Below are 21,928 nucleotides of genomic sequence, written 5' to 3' on the forward strand. Positions count from 1 at the left end.
CAAATAGGGCTAGAATTGACAATTTTGTGATAGAACATACATTGCCAATTAGGAAACTACTCAAGAGGATACACTCAAGCAAAGGCCCTAGGATAAGATAGATCAAGGCACTTTGTGATGTACAAGGAGTACCAAGACATAGTACTTTGTGATGAACAAGAAGTGCTAAAAAGAGAAGCACTTTATGATGAAAAGGGAATGCAAAAATGTAGTACTTTGTGATGAATAGGGAGTACCACTAGGATAAACAGCAACACTTTGTGATGAATAGGGAGTGTCACTAGGATAGAAAGTAACATTTTGTGATGAACAAGGAATACCACTTTGACTGATATAGTTGATTTTCTTGACTGCAGGAGTACCTACCTATGCTAGAGTCATGGGAAAGATTCCCATCAACTCAGAGTTTACGACCAAAGTTGACATTTGAGGATAGGGCAGCGATTGAGGTTATGGGCTTGCGACATATTCTGTATGTGCCTGAGTTTCAGGTGAACATGGGGTTGCTGACTGCACTAGCTGAGAGATGGCAGTCAAAGAATTTTAGTTTTCATTTGCCAATGGGTGAGATGATAGTCACCTTAGAGGATGTTTATAGGATTCTGAGGATACTGATCGATGGGGAGTTAGTACCCTATGATTGAGATGGAGATAGGGATACACTGAGATGAGTGTTCTAGGATCTAGGATTAGAGATGAGGTTTGGACACATGGCTTGGGATACGATGACATGGACAGGATTAGCACTACCAATAGTGCTAGCAGGAGTGATCAGTGGGTTTCTTTGTCCGGATAGGGTGACACGAGGATTGGTTGTGGGCTGGGGTGGTACACTAGAGACATTGGTGACACAATGCACCAAATTTGCATGGGGACTGTGTCTACTGGCACACTTGTATTATGAGCTTCATCAATTTGTATACCATGCATCAGCAAGGTTGGGCTATGGAGTTACACTATTGCAGGTATGGGCATATGAGCATCTACCAATGACATAGCTGATTCATTTCAAAGGCAGGGGCCATGGGCATAGTTTTGTGCATCTATATGACATGATTACATTGCAGCCACAGATCAAGAGATTAGAGTACTGGTGCAGGGTCATCGATGAGATTGACACTGTAGTATGGAGGTCGTATCGAGAGTTAGAGGAGTGGGAGGATGATGCAATGGAGCTACCATATACTTTCAAGAGTAGGTATCTGATTGGACAGATGCCATATGTGCTTGAGAGGTAGTTGGTGGATAGGGTGGGCAAGTAGTTCAGTAGGATACATCAGATGCCATGGGGTTTCAGGATGTATGCTAAGACACTGAGGGATCAAGTGCACTTCAGGCCATTTTTATCGTATGATCAGGTAGTGATGCAGCTAGTAGAGATGATTCCCTTGCCTTGGGATATGTGACTAGAGATAGAGGATGTAGGGATGGATGCAGAGTATACTGCATATTGGGCAGAGCATCCATTTCCACATTTGACAAATCCAGGGGAGCTGATAGATGAAGATGGGGGAAGCGATGGGGATGATGATGGAGATGGTAGAGGTAGAGGCTAATGGAGGAGATGGGGTGTGGTAGGAGAGAGGAAAGTGGCTTCGAGGAGGGAGGGTAGAGAGGAGAGGAAGGCTCAGCAGGGTCACATAGTGAGAGGTAGAGGCGGATTGCCTTTACAGGTGCCAGTAGCACAGGGTCCTAGATAGGAACAAGGACAAAGACAGGGATAGGGGAAGCCATAGGAGCAACCATAGGTACATGGACAAGGGTAGACATAGGAGCAGCCATAGGGTGAAGGAGGAGAGGAGGATGAGTTGTTGGAGTTGAGGGAGATTTGCCAGGGATAGGTAGATGAGATCCATGATCTCAAGTGCGAGAGGGGTAGGCTCAGGAGACAGCTGAGGGATACGAAGTAGGAGAGAGATCATGATATCCAGCATTATACAGAGGCTGAGACAACAGTGAAGGCAGGGAGACATGTAACAGAGGACACAGGAGCTAGATACACCAATGTTTTGTGAGCCAAGGAGGAGATAGGCTACTAGAGAGACCTATACTATGGAGTGGTGCCACCAAAGGAGTGGGCTAGGAGCTTCTAGAGACTATCATGGACTAAGACGACCACTAGAGGGAGAGATAGGAGATAGGCATCTAGTGGTGTGGTCATGGGTCCTCCACCACCACTAGACAAAGGGGACAAGAGAGACGATCCTGGGGCAGGTCCTTCTAGAGGTCAGACTCCATCGAGGCTAGGTAGCTCTGAGGGAGGGAGTTCATCATAGCCTTAGAGGGCTCCCTATGTATCAATTTTGTACCATTTTGTATGATGACACCTTCGGGTGATTGTAGCCATATGATTTTGATATCATTGTATCATGACACTTATGATTTTGATATATATATATGATATGATTCATCCTTGCGGCAGCTATATGCATGTGTACCTATGTGATGAGGTGTTTCATGATGTATATTTCTATGTGATGATATATTTGATGATGTATGTTTCTTTGTGATGATATGTTTCATGATGTATGTTTCTATGTGATGATATGATATGGATGCAAATATATACATAATGAAATATAATATTTTATTTTTTTTTATAGTTTTATATGTTATGCCAATGCAAATGTGAATGTATGAAATGCAGATGAATATGATAATGCAAATGACTATTGACATGATGAAAATGTAAAATGTGATAACATGTGTTGTGTGCAGGATGTGATGCAATTGTAATTGTGATATCTATATGTATGGAGATGATGAGATATGCTAACATGTGATGATGCAGGTGCAACTACATCAAATGAAAATATTTTTGGTGTGCCATTATACTCAGTCATGTAATAGCAAGCTAGGTGGACTCGAGAAGGATGATGAAGGTCAATCAAGAAAGGGGGATGGAAGATAGAAGATATGAAAGTGAAATAACTTCTTGTTTGTTATCATCATGGAGCTTTATTATGGAAAAATAGGTTATGACAATCCAGACATTGGTTCGATACAGAAAGTCATTGTACCCATTTGCATGGAAATAAGACAGTTGCAAACAAGGAATGCCCTAGTTCACACTAGACTCACAGTGTCCTCATATCCTTGGACAATTCATAGCATTACTAAGAGACAATCCACAAACAACCAAAAAAAAAAGGTGACGATACCCCATCCTCACCTTTCTAGTCAAAGACATCCTAGAGATAGAATCTCTAGTCAGAGACATCCCAGAAAAGCTAAAAGACATGTCACGAGAAGATAAAATCAAAAGAAAACCAAGACTCGACACCAAAATCCACTGTAGTCTTCAAGTTTAGTGTCTCTTGTCACTTGTATATGTCTTATTTGATTGTGGTCACAATGTTTATTTTCACAAAAGGATAGATAGCACTGAACCATAATGTTGTCTGAGTCTGCTGAAAGATTTGATTTGTTGAAGCCTACTGCTACTGCGTCTCATCTAAAACTAACTAAATCCATGAAATTGATCCTTTATTATGGAGAATATAAAACTTTATTAGGGACTAGTGATGCAAATACTACTTTATTGCAGATTGTGCATGGATAGACTGAAGAAAACTGGAAGAAACTATACTCTTCAGAACAGGCGATGTTCTCAGTTCCACACCCATCACTAGACGTAGGATTTGCCTTAGCCACAGATAAGAGTTGATTTATTATGGATAGAAAGTGTGAAAAGGTGTGATTATTATGAATGGCTAACCAATCTTAGGTAGATCAATAACAAGCCATGATGGGAATGGGTAAGTTTATTATGGATGAATAGGTTGTGAGTGTGTACAAAGTGAAAGGATGAAAGTGAATCCTGAAGGAAGGAGGAGAAATGTCTCTACACATGGTACTGGTGACCTATTTTTCACCATGGTACTTTCCCAGGGCACCACCAAAGTGGTTTTCACCATTGGACGAAATATTTTTCTTTACTTTTTTGCTTTTTTCAATTTTTTTGTATTTTTACTTTTTTTTGTATTTTTGTATTTTTTTATTTTTTTGTATTTTTGAATAAGGATATTCTGAAGATCTATGTGTAAAACCTACAAAGGTGCATGCTATTGATAGGATCCTCCAAAGGTTCACCATCTAGAGTTGAAAGCTGATATGCACCATATGCATATGTTGTTGTGATGATATAAGGACCAAGCCAATTTGGTTTGAACTTGCCCTTCTTCTCTCTATCTTATTGATTCTTAGGATTTTCTTTGAGAACTAAGTCACCTACCTCAAATCTGAGAGGCTTGACCTTATGATTGTAACTGTGACTTATTCATTGTTTATAAGCCTTGAGATGATTAAAAGCAGTTTGTCTTCATTCATCTAATAGTTCAAGTTCCTAGAAACGAGAGACCCTGTAGTCTTCATCATTGATAATGTTTTGCAAAGAGACTCATAAAGAGGGTAACTTGACTTCAATAGGAAAGATAGCTTCAGTGTCATAGATAAGTGAATAAGGTGTGGCTCCTATAGGTGTGTGGATGCTTGTGCGGTAAGCCCAAAGTGTGGGATTAAGTTGAATATGCCAATTGCGGCTAGCGTCATTGACTGTCTTTTTTAGAATTTTAAGAATGGTTTTATTAGATGCCTCAGCTTGGCCATTACCTTGGAGATAATAAGGTGTGGAGAAACAATGGGTAATATGGAAGCGATCACAGAGTTCACAAAAATCCTAATTTTTTAAGGGACGCCCGTTATCGGTGATGATGGAAGTCAGAATACCGTATCAACAAATGACATAGTTGAGAATGAATGTAACAATCTATTTTCCAATGACTTGTGTAAGAGGTATGACTTCAATCCATTTTGTGAAGTACTTTGTGGCAGTGATGATGAATTTGTGGCCATTCAAGGAAGGAGGGTGAATCTTGCCTATGAGATCGAGTCCCCATTGACAAAAGGGTTAAGGAGTCACAATTGGTTGAAGTTCTTGTGTTGGCACATGAATGAGGTCTCCATGAAGTTGACATTTCTTACATTTCTTGACAAACTGATATGAGTCTTTTTCCATATTGGGCCAGTAATATCCACTCCTGATGAGTTTCTTGGCTAAGGTAGGACCACTAGAATGTGGACCACATATCCCTTCATGAACTTTGGATAACACAATTTGAGCTTTGTCACTTTCTAAACATCTAAGAAGAGTGTCATCTAGACCTCGATGGTATAGGATGTTGGATAAAATGATGTATCCAGAAGATTGGCGAATGAAAGTGCGACATTGGTTGTTGGATAAGTCAAGGGGAAGGGTATTACTGTGAAGGTATGTGAAAATGGGACCATATAACTGGGAATTAGGACCAATGAGTCATATCATCTTAGTAGTAGTTATGTCGACTTGAATTTCATCCTTAGAATGTTACCTGCAATAAGTTAGTTTCACAAAATACCAATGGAAATGCTACAGGAAATCCAAATTCAACCAATGAAATTACATGAAGTACATATGAAACAAAATACTAATATTACCTTCATGGCTTATGTCCCATTGTGTCCTAACTCCATTGTTCCTGGTTGCAGATGGTGTGCTCTTAGACAATGCATTGTTGGCTTCCAAGATGGCATATGAAGAATGGACTGATAACTTGTAGTTAACTGATACTATGATATGCAATACTACATGATTATGCTAAAATTCTATATGATATTTTCTATTTGATAATTGCTAGTTGCTATTTTCTTCAAAAACTCATAGATGCATATGATTGATTTGAAGACTATTTTAAAGACTAGCTCTCTCTCAACTGAAGCTCTTGAATTTATAGACTTTGAGAGGATTAGATGATGTGGCTCAGATCAACGATCCTAATCAGATCTGCAAATTTGGATGGCTATGAGCAAAGGTGAAGGAGAAGACAAGTGTCACTCATCTCACCTTAACTGGGTTGCCGACTGAGGGAATCTAGGGATGGTTGGAGGAAATTTAGGCATGAGAGGACAAGTGGACTCAAGTCCTTCCTAAGATGTAGGGGTGTTGGAGAGAATATAGGAAATGGTTATGAAATATGTGTACATACACAATTTTCATTAAATTTTGGTAGTTGAAGATAAATGATAAATTAATATTTAAGAAATATTAATTTCCTTAGCCACATGTTTGATGAGTTGGCAAAGGGAAGATGAAGTGGAGATGGAGGGTGAGTTGGATAAAGGATTAAATAACTTAGGAAATTATTTAATATTTGAGACTATAGGATAGGAGAAAAACCATTAAATATTAGATATTTAATTGTTTGGAGGCGATAATTAAACATTAGATATTTAATTAACTTGGTTATAAGGATAATTAAATATTAGATATTTAATTAATTAGAGGAATAAGATAAATGAATTAATTAATAGAAAAGACATGAAAATGAATTAAATAAATTAATATTTTGAAATTAATTATTTAATAGAAGAATAACTATTAAATAAATATAGAATATTTATTTAATTGCTCATAGCCAATTTTAGGTGTATACAGTAGTGATCTCATATGAGGATACCAGAAGATTATTGACCAAGAACTCATAGCGGGTTTCATTCTGTGGTAGATCGATCAATGAAGCAATAGTAGCCATATCATCTGCAGCTCAATTATGCTCTCTTGGTATCTACTCAAAGTCTAACTTTGTGAAATGTTGTTTCAGGTCATCTACCATTCTTTTATAAGGCATTAATTTTTCATCCTTAGTTTGGTAGTCATTAGTTGCTTGATGAATTACAAGCTGAGAGTCCTCAAAAACATGAAGTTCCTAGATCTTCCACTAAACTGCAATTCGTAATCTAGTTGTTAATGCCTCATATTCTGCTATGTTATTAGTGCAAGGAAATGATAATCGATATGATTTTGGTATGGAATCCCCTTGAGGTGTCATGAAGAGGATGCCAGCTCTTGCACCATGCTATGTGTATGAGCCATCAAAGTATAGCTACCAAGGCTTTGCGTGTGATACTGTCAAGATGGATTCATCTGGAAATTATAAAGTTAGAGGAGCATCATCTATCATAGGGGCATCTGCTAATTGACCTACAATAGCTTATCCTTTTATTGCTTTTCTATCCACATATTCAATGTCGAATTCACTCAAGAGCATCACCCATTTGGCTAGTCGACTAGTAAGCGTTGCTTCATTGAGAAGGTATTTCAATGGATCTATTATTGTGACCAACTTAGTTTTATGAGTTAGCATGTAGTGTCATAATTTCTGCAAAGCAAAGACCATAGTGAGACATGCACGCTCAATTGGTGTGTAGTTTAGCTCGTATCCCACCAAAGTGTGACTGATGTAGTAGACTACCTTTTCTTTGCCCTCAACATCTTGTTGTGCTAAGAGTGCCCCCAGTATTGTTGAAGTAGCGGATATGTATAGTAATAGGGGTTGATCCGGAACCGGTTGCATCAAGACTAGCAGATTCAGAAGATAATCTTTGAGTATCTAGAAAGCTTGTTGGCATTTATCATCCCATTTGAATTTGATGTTTTTGTGTAGTAGATGTTGAAAAGGATGACATTTATCTGCAAGTTGTGCTATGAATCTTCATATAGACTAGAGTCTCCCTTGCAAAGATCAAAGTTGACTTATATTTCTTGGTGGTTGCATCTCCAGGATGGCCTTGACTTTTGTTGGATCAGCTTCAATTCCTCTTTTTGAGACAATGAATCCCAGGAGCTTCCCGAAGGTTACTCCAAAGACACATTTCTTGGGGTTTAATCTTACTTTGTATTTTTCCAACTGATCAAAAATGACTAAAAGTATGTCCAAATGTGTATCTCTTCCCAGTGATTTACCTAAGAGGTCATCAACATAATCTTCGATAGTAACGTGCATGAGATCATGAAAGATAGTAGTCATGGCTCTTTGATATGTAGCACCTGCATTCTTTAGCCCAAAGGGCATGACATTCCAATAGAAAGTTCACCAAGGACAAGTAAATGTTTTTTTGTGTTAATCTTTAGATGTGATTTTTATTTGATTATAGCCAGAGAATCCATCCATCAAGGATAGCATCGCATGACCTGCTGTGAGATCTACGATCAGGTCGATATTTGGTAATGGAAAATCATCCTTAGGACAAGCTTTGTTGATGTCCCTAAAATCTGTGCATATTCTGATGCTACGATCTGGTTTGCTGACAAGAACCAAGTTGGAGATCCATTTAGGATAATCAATTGGGCGTATGAATCCGACATTCAATAATTTTTCAAGCTCCGCTTTGACTAATAATGCCACTTGTGGATGTATTTTTCTTAATTTCTTTTTCACTAGTTTTTCCCCTAGTTTGATTGCCAAATGATGCATTACCAAATCTGGATCCAGTCCAGGCATATCAGCATATGACCATGCAAAATTGATTTGTTGCTTTGTGAAGAAACTTATGGACTTTGATCTTTCTGTCTCTGTCAGAGAATGTGCTAGGAATATGTTATATGGAATTTCTTCTATACCAATGTTTGTTTTGATGATCTCCTCTACCAACATAGTTGTTTTTTCTTCGTATGATGCTGGGAGAATGTTGATCCTTCCATCTTCGAGTGCCTCAAAGAGGATTTTTCCCTCAAATACATCCTTTCTTTTTACTTTTTTGGGGTCAAACAGTGCCACAATGTGGATTCCACCATAAGACCCTTGATTTGTTTTTATTTTTATGTTTTTACGATTGGAAGGCCCAACACCCTCACCAAAATATGCCATGTTGTTGAGCTCTATAGTGTATGCTACCTTATGGTTCCCAGGGGGAAGATCACTTGTATGCCTAGATAGTCAATAAAGGCTTCATCATTTTGGAATGTGTCAAACTGTACAGGTCCTTCATGGTACCAGTCAATAAGTTGGTGGTGGACAAGGGGAAGACCTTCAATGCTTTCAAAGTCAACAAGACTAAGGGTGAAGATGCAGTTATATTCAGATATGTCCAGGTAATTGTTGAGGTCATCGTTGGCACTCTCCTCATCTATCTTGATTGTGAATGAATCCAAATTGTCATTACTAGTAGCACATTCTGGGATAGGTGTTCTCATTCTTCATGATTTCGACCTAGAACCTAGAGACAAGGACTGTGTGGGATCCTCAGGGGTTGATTCTTGACCAACTTTGAATTTTCTATAAAATTATTCTTCTTCTGTGGGTTCACCCGATTCTATGAATGTTTTGGTGAGTTCATAGTCACTAGAGGATTTGTTTGAATCTCATTCCATTAATTGGACTCTATAGAATAGTGATTCTCTTGTTGATTTTTAGCAGCTTTGATTTGTAATGCTTCTTCTGTCTTTTAAATTTTTACCTTGGAAGACATAAAACCAAGTTCTTTCGAGCGTTCCTTTTTGAATGTCAATTCGGGTTGAAAAGGTTGAATGATACCTTCCTTTCTTAAGCCAAGAGGACTTTTTCCATCATACCCAAATTTTTGTAGGATCTTGAACCCTTTGCCATATTTTTTGCATGGTATGTTGATGTCATCTTGTGTATCATTTTCAAGATCTTTGTAAATCATTTTGTATAAGTCTTCTTCTTCCATTTCACCCCATCTCTGGAAGATAGTAGGATCCCATTTGAGTGTTATGATAGATACTTGTTTAGTAGGATGTGGTCGTCCATATTCTTTTGGTGAACTCATAACTTGTTGTAAGCACATGGTTTGATTCAAAGTTTATTCACCCAGGCCTTTTTCCTGATATTTCCCTTTAAGCTCAACTTATTATGATGTTGAAGGTTTTAATGATTTAGGATCAATTTATGCAAAAGAAGGGACAACTTCCCTATTACTTGGAATGATCATCTCAGTTTTTGGTCTTAAGTTATTGCAGTATATAAATGGATTAGGATCATCATTAAATGTTATTTCAACTCCATTGTGAGGAAACTTAATGCATTGGTGGTATGTAGATGGGACTGCCCTCATCTCATGAATACAAGGACATCCTAACAATATATTGTATGTGAGATCCAGGTCAAGAACTTGACAAACTACATCCTTTGTAACCAGTCCAACTCTGAGAGGCAAGGTGACTATGCCTTTGGATGAATGATCTTCATCATCATATGCCTTGATGGTAATTTTGTTTGTAGAATTCACAACTTTATCCGAATATCCCAATTGTTTAATATTGCTCAATGTACAAATGTTTAAACTTGCTCCTCCATCTATCAGGACATGTTTTATTCAATGTTTGTGTAGGAAGGCTTCAATGTGTAAAGGTGCATTATGTGGTTGGCTCATGGAGGCGTCATCAGCTTCTATGAATGTAAGGGAGTGTGGAATAGAAAGGTATCCCACCATGGCTTGAAACTGGTCCACGTTCAGATCAGTAGGTACAAAAGTGTCTCTCAAATTTTTGTCAAGAATGGCTTTATGTGCAGGGGATATGTGTAAGAGCTCAAGGATTGAGATGAGCATGGGTGTCTTCCCTAACTGTTCTACAAGGTCATACTTAGGTTTGGTTGATGAGGAAGCAGTATTTTTAACTGGAGCACCTTGCAAAGTGAATTTACCTTGATGAGTTGTAACATTACATTCAGAAGTAGGTTCAGAAGAAGATTCAATTCCTTTTAGGATGATCTTGGGCCTTTGTGTAGAATTCTTAGGCATTTTGTCCTTGATGATAATGGTAGAGACATAATTGTCCATCAAAATGTGATTGATGGTTGAATGATAGTTATATGGTTCTCTAGTATAGCTGGTTTGGTCATTTGTGGCTTTATCTTTTCCCTTGTCATGTTTTGGGAATGGTTCCTTAAACATTTCATGTTCTTGGTTAGATGAGTGTCCCTCAATCTCAATGTCACCTCTATCAATGAGATCTTGTATGATGTTCTTTAGTCGATGACAATTTCCTATTTTATGACCTTTTCTCTTTTGAAATTCACAATACTCATCATCATTCCACCAATTTCATTTAACCTTTGGCTCATATGGAGGCAAATCTGGAATTGTTATTATTTTGTTTGCCACTAGCTTTTTGAAAACTGACTCTAGTGGTTCTCCCAATGGAGTGTACTTCTTTCATGATTTTGAAGTTGTTTGAGTATTCACTTGATTGTTTGTAGAGCTTGATCCAGAAAAAATGATTTTGGGTCACACTATATTGGCATCCACAACACCATCATTGACTGTCTTCTTGCTTTTATTCTAAAATCTTGGCTTCTCTTTTCCTTTAAAGTCCTCTTTATTTTCTTTGAATATTTTGATGACCCCTTGTTCAATTAGGACCTTCTCTATTGCTAAGCCTTTTTCAATGACATCCTTGAAGGTGGACAAACAAGTTTTTCTTAAGTAATAACCAATGTCTTTGTTGACATTCTGGGTGAACATCTCTACCATTTGTTTTTGTGGAATTCACAAGAGCATCTGCTAGCTAGATTCCTCCATCTTTGTAAAAATGATGGAAAAGACTTTCCATCCTTTTGTTTGGTGTTGCACAAAGTAGTGATTGATATGTCTATCTCTATGTTGTATGAGAAATGTTGGATAAATGCCTCTGCTAAGTCACCCCATGACTTAATTCTAGGTGGAAGTTGGGAGAACCATTCCATAGCTTGATCACCTAAGCTCTGTGGGAATAATCTCATCAAATATGTCTCTTCTACTGCTACCTCAATGCAAGATATGAAAAATTATCTTATATGTGCCTTAGGATCCCCTTTTCCTCTACACTTATCAAACTTAGGTGTCACAAAGTGTGTAGGAAATGGAGGCATTGGAATGCTTTTGTCAAATGGATAGGGACATATGTCTCTCATTGTGTACATTGGCTTTGGTTCATTTATATCCTCCATTTTCTTTTGTAAGTCCTTGATTTTCTGTTCCAAATTGTTCTTAGGTGGAGACCAACTTCTTGGACCATACCCCATGCTTGAGGCGTCAGGTGGAGGAGGAGCATGTTGCATATATGGATGATATTGATCATACACATGTTCATATGGAGAAGGTCTATAATGATGTTGCCTATATGGACCACTTGGTATAGAGTCATGATGAGGAATGGAATATCTATTTTGTCCATGTATACCATACTCTACAGGAATGTCATGAGTTTGTTCTAATGTGTTGCCCCCAAATTTGACGCAGGGTTTCCTTGTGTCCAAATTTTGATCATGCCTTTGGATATCTAATTTCTTTGGTTGTTGGTCACTAGCATTGGTATGTGATTGAGCATATTTTTCTGCATAAGACTTCCATAATGGTTTGCGAAGGTGAGTATCATATGCTTGACCATGTGTGTATGGGACCTTAGGTTTTTGAAACAAAGATGATGGCGATTCAGGCACAACATGTGGTCCTCTATTGCCTCCACTATTAGGCCTCCTTTGATCCATGTTGAGGTGAGGTTGTTGCAAAGGTCGATTTTCCATTATTTGAGACATGTCAAAATCATGAGAAATCTTGGCCCCACTTTGTGCCATCACTTGTAAGAAGTATTGTCTATCTCTCCTCATTATTTCCTCAACCAATCAATTGAAATAGGGATCCATAATGGAGTCTTCCACTTCTACTGATGTTGTCCATATTGTCATTGTGTGTATCATTGTTGTTTGTAGTGTCCATGTTCTCAATATTTGGAATGTTTCTATAGGCATCCATGTCAGGTAATATGGTATGATCCGAATTGAAAAAGACATCATTATCATACTCATAGGCACTCATGTTTGTGGATTCTTGAGCCTCTATAATTTCTCTCCTATATTTTTGGGAATGGGTTTCAACCATGAACTAGGTCTTGACCAAGACGTGTGAGACTAGATGAAAATGGAAAGAGTATGGAAGACCAAGGGTTGGATGGAATGTAAATGAATCTGAACTGTTTACTTGCAATGTTCAAAGTGTAAGACCAAGTATGTATGTAGTAGAGTAGGTGTGGCTTCCAAAGAGATGATAGTTTCTCTTGATGAGGTAAGTTGACATTGACTCTAAGTAAGACCAAATGAGACCCAAAGTTGATTGACCTTGATGAGGGACCACTTAGCAAAATGTTGTTGTATGTAGTGTGTTGACAAAGTAAGATGAGGACAAGCAAGTGACCTTTTGACTCAAGTTTAGACAAATGTGAATGTAATGCACGATGTAAAGCAATGATGGACTTTGTGAGACCCAGAAATGGGCTAAATGCTAGATGAAAACCCGAAAAGATAACCTAGGAAGCTCAAGAAATCTGAAACTGATTGCTCTTGTTTGCTGGATTGTGAGTTTTTCAATTCTGAACATAGACGTGCCTGTATACTTCATAGACTCAATTTAATGACACAAACATGGTTCTGTCAGATACAGACACATTTTTGAGGTTTTGTAAATAAATGTTTCTCAAGAGAACATAGACGTGTTTCTACCCTTCATAGATGTGATTCAATGACATAGATGTGGTTCTGTCAGACACAGACGCATTTCTGAAAACTTAGTGCAATTTTTCCAATGTGTGAAGTTGTTGTTTGTGACCAAATCTGAATTTTTTGACTATTTTTCCATGACAAGAGGACACAATATTGATCAAGACTCAAAGTGTGTTGTTTGATGTAAAAATGTTTTGCATACACTTGAAGACACAAAAGACACAATGTTTTGATGTTTGGTCTTGAATGTTTGAATGTTCAAAATAAGACAAGCATAATTCTTATGGTTGGCCAGGACAATAGTTGTTGATCCCACATGAGTCTACGCTATTCAGAGCAGATACTTAGATGCTTGACCCCATTGGCTCCACCCTCGGCACTCACTTCTCAGGGTAGCCAAGCATCAGTCCCCATGAAAACTCCCTATGGTGAACTTTGTATCTCTACTAAGAACCATATGTGTGTGGACTACTCCAAAGGTCTGACCTCCTACCCCAACAACTAGAAGGATTTTGGCTTCTAAAACAAAAAGGTGCTAGTAAGGGCATCCATTCATGTGGCCATACATGTGATACTTTCAACTCTATAAATACAAAAGGCTCCCAGCTAGTAGGGGTTATGCCCTACAATTGATCAAATAAATTTGATCAAATGGGTTTATGGGGAGACATAGTGTCGGTATGAACTAATCATCACATGTTATCCATAGTTTTCACCATGGATATAGTTGTTTATAGTGGTTTGGAAGAGGATGGCTTTTCCTTGCTACCACTTGGGTCATTCTCTCCTCACTAGTAGTCCTAATGACCACACAGGGAAACAGGCCCTCTAAAGATTAAACAAAAAGAGCCTATTGCCCAAGACACAAAAGACACTAGTTCAATTTTAGTGTACCAATTGAAGTGTTTGATAATCTATGAAAACAAGGCACACAATAAAGATCAAAAACCCTTGCCAAGATCCTATAACAAAGATTTGTTAGTAGTTTGGATTGATTCAAATGATCACCCCTTCCTGCAAGCACACAAGTTAGGTAAATTTTTAGATCCAAAAGACTTTGTGAAATAGGGACCTTCGACAAAACAATTTTGCTTTCAAGATAAGCTGGACAAATTTTGTTAGCTAGATCTGAAGATGTTAGCTCAAAATAAACCAGATCTAAAATCTAAATAACAAAATAAAACCCTAAAACTGGATTAAAAAATGAAATGAAAACAACTGAACACAGACATGATTTTACCCTACATAGACGTGATTATCCAACACAGATGCGCTTCAACACCTCATAGACGCATTTCTATGAAAAAAATACAAAACAAAAAATCTGCAAGACACATACGCGATTAAAATGACCACAAATGTGATTATATCTCACAGACGCACCTGTAATGAAAACCTACTATCTGGAAAATGAAAATATTGTTGAAAACATAGACGCGATTAAGAGGTTCACAGACATGGCAGAAAATCAAAAACATGATCTTAAAATGCACAGACGCGGAAATGTCAAAATGTTGTCGGAAATGTCAGATCTGCAACTTCAAAAATACAAAATGTGCAACAAAAGATGTTAAATGAAAACGGCACAAGAGTCCCACCGGGCATGCCAAAATGTTTATGGTGAAAATGGATAACAATAATATTGAAAGAATAAATAGATTCAACCATAAAAACCCTACCCTAATAATCAATAAAGATCCACCATAACATATGAAGATTACCTAAGACAATGTAAATCAAAAGAAATCACAAAGATTATACCATCACATGTCCAATAGGGTTTGAATCTCCATTCTTCCTATCTCCATTGATCTTGCTTGATATATTTGCTCTCAGATTTTATATGTGCACAAGAGCTCAACAAAGAATGGAAATGTGGCTGATAGCTACATCGCATATGAAAGTTCAAATGCAAGTGTAGTTGAGTAGTCATTGAGGTTAATAATGAAGGAAGCATCTCCTTATATAGAAGACACCATAAGAAATGGAGGGATAAGGTTAAGAGGTGTAAAAGATAAATGGTCGGCAATGATTAGAGGGTAGGTAGAGGAAATAAGAAAATAATGAGAGGGTAGGTAGTGTAGGAATTAAGAGATGAATGATATGTGTCATGTGTAGAAAAGACTAATGAATTAATTAAATAAATAAAGATTTATTTAATTAATAGAAGAAGTGGGATCAATTAAATAAATATAAGTATTTATTTAATTTAGGAAAAGGATAATTTAAATAAATAAATATATTTATTTAAATGAGAAATAAGGCTAGAAGAGGATAAATGAATTAATTAAATAAATAAAGATTTATTTAATTAATAGAAGAATTAGGCTTAAAATAAATAAATAAATAAATATATTTATTTAATTAGACATGACAATTTTAGGTGTCTACACGATCTACCTCAAGCGGTTAAGCTTCTGCAAAAGAGGACCAAATCTCTGATACCAATTGTTAGGATAACCGATGAAAAATTCAAAGGGGGAGTGAATCAGTTGTTAACATATTATATCAATTAATCCACTTAATAACCTTTAACCAGATTAAGTATTGGTAAAGCAGAAACAAATACCAATAAGCAATAAAACTTAATAATGAAACAAATAATCAACAAAATGTAACCATAGCACATAACACCATGATTTGTACGTGGAAAACCTAGAAAGGGAAAAACCACGGTGGGAAGCCTAGCCACAGTCAGATGATACTTCTGCAGAAAGTATGTGATACAGTGAGAGGCATGCACATGCAGGAAGGCACACTACCTAGAGCATACTGCTCATTACAAAAGAGTCTCACTGACTACAAAGAGGTTATAACCACCTCAAGATAAATGGACAATAATCCAGAGTAATGAACTACTAGAGATAGCATCTACCATGCCTAATTAGAGTCCTGGTTAAGCTCAATACCGGAGGCCTTTAACCTCTTCCTTTATCCCAATTCGATCACCTATGATCCATCAAATCTCCTTTGCATATGATATTGCATTTCAAGACCACGACTAATATTCCCCATGAGCTATAATGAGATCTTACATCATTTTATACCAACTCGAAGGCCTAAACCAATTAGGTCGGCCACCTAAAAGATATTATAATAAGATCATTACATAAATCCATATTACAATGATATGCCATGTCAACTTGAGATCAAAACAACAATAACCAATCCATAGAACATCCCAAAATATCTTGGTAACATGTAGAGTACACGTTAACATGATACCGGTCCATAACCTAGATAGGCACCGGACGTATTTTGGGTCCACCATGCTAAAGCAATGTCTCCACCTAGTTGAAGCATGATCAAAAAACATCTTCAGCATCCTAAAAGCCGCACCAACACTACTTATGCATCCTGTCAATATTTCTCAGTGAAAGCTCTGTCGGTAAAACCTTAAACCAATGTCGGTAAGGGTTTACAAGAGTGTATGATAGCATCTAATTACCAAGTCAATACCAACTAACCAAAACATGCTCCAAGAACATGTAACACATAAAATCAAACATACTCCATTGATCCAAACATGCCAGAAGTGTCCAACAAATAGGCTCTTCTGTTGATAAAACTAGATCTTCTACTAGTAACCAAAACCTATCTGTCGGTAACCAACCAAAATAGCTAGTATTGACATCAATGATAAAATATCAATTCACCCATAATTCCAACATTATCAAACTAGTTTGAAGTGTCTACATGTGTGTAGTAGAGTTGTGCTGAAAAGGATCTATACTAGCAAGCAAGGAAATTCAATAATCAAATTATTTGTCATGTTGTTCCCTAACCATTACAGCAGTTTGAAATCCCTTAACTGGGTAGATCCTAATAGCTCTCATATTGTAAATCTCTTCACCAGGTGGCTCATTAACTTGAGTTTGAAATCCTCTAACAAGGTTACTCTTAATAGGGTAGAGCTCCTAACAGGGCTGAGGAAAAATCACTTGATCGGGTGACTCCTAACATGGCCTACTCTTAACCAGGCATATTGTAAGCTCTTAACCGAGCTAGGCCTTTAACTGGGCACATTCCAAAAGAGTTCAAATATTTTGTGGGTGCTAATTCCCACTGTGGTGTTCCTAGTTGGTTTTCCATGTGAAAATCCTCTGTGTTCATGTGGTGGATGGATTGTTGATTTGTGCATTTGATATCTTTACTTTGTTTGCATATTTGTGAACACTTGAGTGAATGATTTGGTAAATCGGCTTAAAAGATTGTTTGAGTAGTTATTGGTACAATTTTTTGAAGTGTTATAGATTTGTTTTACTACTAATTCACTACGCCCTCTCAGTAGTAATTGGATCATCATAATAACACTAGACCAATAAATGTGTGACATAAAGGAGCCCACGTAGCAAGATGAAAACATGGGCCCAACTTACCTACCTCGTAATCATGACAATATACAACTCAGATATTCATTTGATTTGCACAATTGCCTGAAGATTCTCATGGGACCTTACTCTGCAACTTTGAAAAGGCTTACTAAATTGTGTTAATTAAAAAATAATTAATATGGCTACATGCTCACTTCCTATTCATTACCGCCTAATAAGGATTTTGTTGTTGGGTCACAATGTTCAAATATAAAACTGAACGTCTAGTTTAGGCCATCATACCTACATGCATTCCTATAGTTAATGTGCCCAATTTCCTATTATATCCTATATTTTTGGATAAATTTCGTTCATTCAAATATTATAGTAATTTTTTTATGCTCTAAAATGCTTTGTATATCACTCGTAATTCAATTCTTTCATTGTTAGGGATTTTTCTTTAAGGTTTTAACATAAGTTGTAGTCACATTTGTTATACCATTTCTTGTGTTCTCTGTAAAGGCCCTAGTTTCATAAGTTGTTTAGCTATCAAAGCTATAGGGACATTCATTCTAAATTCTTCTCTAAAGCTCTAGGCAGGTGTTTACTTATATTTTATAAACCTTAAATCTAAAAAATGGTTAATTCTTCCATCCTAGGAAAGAAGAAGTTATCTGAGGAAATAATTGCTCATCTTCTTGGGTCAACTAAGACACAAAATAGGTCTAAGCCATGTGCTAGATTAGATGAATTCATAATTGACCATGCCACTATAGATAGGGATCCCTTGATTCATCCATGGGTATTTAGTCTTTGGAGGAAAGGCTACAAGAATAAGGAACACATCCCTATGTTGAATATCTAGAAATGCAATCTGACAAGGTTGGTAGTCCTGAATTTCTATGTGAATATTAATTTTCTTGCATCTATTGCTCATAATTACAGACCAGATGTGAGGGAAGTTGTACCCAAAGAGGGAGGATTATTGGTGGCCATCACCAAGGAGGTGATTGATGAAGTCTTCATGCTCAATCCAAACTTGGATTAGCCTATCAATCAAGAAGACTTGGAAAATGAATAAAAAATACATGAAAGGTTGTATAGAGAAAAGCTTGCATCTTTCAAGCCTCCACACCTAAAAAGGGATGAAAGGCAATTGACTTCAAAGGAAATTTCTCCTTATAGTACCAACTTGTTTTCTTGTTATCTCATAGACACCTACTATTCTCTATGTCAAGTTTATGGAGTTGATCTTCAAAGCATGACCACAAATTGGATTCTTGTTCTATGTATAGATATTCAAAATAGAGATATAAATAGGCCTTTTGATTATTCTAGTTTGGTGGCTAAGGGACTTCTTAAAGCCCTCAGTGACTTCAAGAAGGGCCCCTCATTTAATTCTAGGTATTATTTTATTTTGATGCATATTTTCTTGTATAAAGGTCTAAAGCTATGGCACCTTGACCTTAATTTTAATCCTATTTTAAGAGGTAAATCACTCCAAGTCTAGGAATGGACTTATATTTGGGATAAGAATTTGAAAGAGTCTAGTTATCTCACCTTTAAAAATCATTTTGTTGGAAAGTTGTTGAGTATCTTGCAAGGAGAAGTGAGATGGGGATTTAGTAAATAAGTGAAATAATTTTTTAAGCCTAAGGATCTTGTACCTACATTAGGCATCACCCATAATTGAGGACCATGGTTCTCTTTCAAATGTCATAAAACTATTAGCGCTTATGGTACACCTATTACTCCTAGGGTCTTTCCCATTACCGTGCTAGATAAGGTTTCCTTCCTAGAGGTTATGTGTTAGCTAGCTGAGGTAGAGAGATCCTTGGTTAGGGGAGCTCACAAGAAAGACTCACTGCTCTCATCACAAGTTTATGTAGGGATGTATCAAATTATAAATAGAAAGGCTTCTAATATTATGGATTCTATGTTGAATAAATGTAACCTTCCCTGAGCCAAGTATAGGTACTATGACTATAAGTGGTTTATTAAATATCCTCAGAAGGTAAAGCCTCAACAACATCAATGGGAGGATGAGGAAGACCCTACCAAGAATGCTATAGATTATAATGAGGTTTTGAAAGTGAAGGAAAGGTGGCATAAGATACAGTATGAGGAACATAAGAAGAAAAGTGCATATGACTCATACTACCCTACATGGGAGATGTTATTAATATGAGAAGTAAGAATAAAGGTCATTTTTGGTGCATATCCATAAGTGGATAGGATCCCTTTGCCACATGAAATGCCTAGATTGGTGGTTGAGTCATAGATTCAACAAATAGAACAGGAGAAATCTAGTTATCCCCAATCTATTAGTTCCCCAATTGGTCCTGCTTCCCCTCTACCATCTCCCCCACCTAGTTATGATAAACCACCATCCATTCCTACCACTATTGAGACATAATTGCCACCATCCCAAGAACCCCTTCCACTACCTAGACTACATGCAGAATTTGCTATTAAAAGATCAATGATTGCATCTTCCTCTTCAAGTGGGCAATCACAACAAATCCCAAAGAGTCCTAGAGATGTGACTCCCTTGCATACATTGTCTTTAGGTAGAAATATCTCCTTCCAATCTTATGAAGGTTTTTATCTTCAAAGAGAGGCCCCTATGCCTCCACATAGATTTAACACTAGAATGGGTGTGATAATTTAGGACCCCTCTCAAGAATGATCCCTTGATGCCTTAAAGCTAGGTGGAGACCTTAGTGAGGACATAAGGTTAAATGATTGTGATAAATTCATGAGCGATGATGATTTCATTAATACAAAGGAATTATATTACTTCATGATAAGGAACATGGTGGATGAAATGGACATAAGAAAACGTATCAAGCTTGAAAGTTTGAGGGAGGATGAAAGACTTGTTAGACTTGTGAAAATATTGTTATCATTGATGTCAAACTAGTTATTTGGTTTGGTCTGCATGGTATATGTAGTATATTGATGCCAAGTCATTTATCTGATTTTGTCTAGATGTTGTGTGTAGTATGCAATTAATATGTGCATTTTTTCTATGAGTGAGTGATGCAATTTCTAGTATTGCTTCAGGATGTGATGTAGTAAGATGTAGTTGATCTATTGGAGTTATTTTTAGAAAATCCTTATCCAGAATTCTGAATTGTGTTTACATCAGTTTCAGTTTCTGATATCAACTATTTTTGGTTATGGAAAATGTAGCTTTTTCATGTCTCATGGTTTGATATATATGGTATGTGTATTCTTGGAGTTTGGACATGCTATTCTTGGAGTTTTGAGTTTATGGGTCACTTTCTATGGGTCTAGATGACCTCGATCCTATTCTAGTAATTAAGGTATATGCATTGGTGAATAAATCATGTAAAAGGAAGCATATACAAATCTTGTGGAGGTCAACTTGGTTATCATGTTATTCATGCTTTATTGGATGATCTATTGAGCTAGGTCAACACATTATCTCGATGTGTGAATCTTCTAGTATATATATGGAAGTATGTGATATGAATGTGACAATGGTTAAGAGAGATAGTAGACAAGAAAGTATCAGAGTGCAAAGTGAGATTTGCAGATAGTAAAGGTGATTGGTGTAGGATAAGAGTGTGAATAGTATTGCAGTAATCCTTCACTGAATCTATGGCATGTCATTAAGGACAATTGTATAGAGAACTTCCACCGAATTGTTTGTAGGGTTTGTGAATTGTGATTTTAACTTAACTTGGAACTAATCTCATGCATTTGGAGATGCAACTTTATTCAATTCAACCTTACCTATTGCAGTGAACATTATGGTAGTAAATTGCTTTTGTAATCTTGCAGTGATCAGTCTAGCAGTGAGTTGTTTTTGTAATTTTGGTAGTGAGCCACCCTTTTGTAAACACCATATAACTAGTTATATTCACTTGAGAGTTAACACTCTACATGTTTTTTCTCATTTGATTTTTGACGTATAAAATTTAGTCTTCCTTTGTGGTTGGGTTTCATTTGTATTCAGCATTTTCTATTTCATGTTTGATATATCAGCAAGGATTAAGTTTTGGAAAAAGTTTTTGAATATGTGGGAATACGGATTCACACCCCCCCCACTCTTAGTATTATGGTCCTTCAACCAATCCATCAATTGGTATCACAACTTTGGTCCCTTGTTTGGAAGCTTAACCACTTGATGTAGATCTATTCTAGTTGAATCATGGCACCTATGTGCATGACCAAAGAATTTCAGCTGGATGAAGACTTGCATCTAATGCCCTTGAAGATTTGGAAAGTGTTGAATCTGAGAATGAGGAATCGAAAGAGAATGTGAAGGTAGAA

The sequence above is a fragment of the Cryptomeria japonica genome, chromosome 6, assembly GCF_030272615.1.
Source record: "Cryptomeria japonica chromosome 6, Sugi_1.0, whole genome shotgun sequence".
Classification (NCBI taxonomy): Eukaryota; Viridiplantae; Streptophyta; class Pinopsida; order Cupressales; family Cupressaceae; genus Cryptomeria; species Cryptomeria japonica.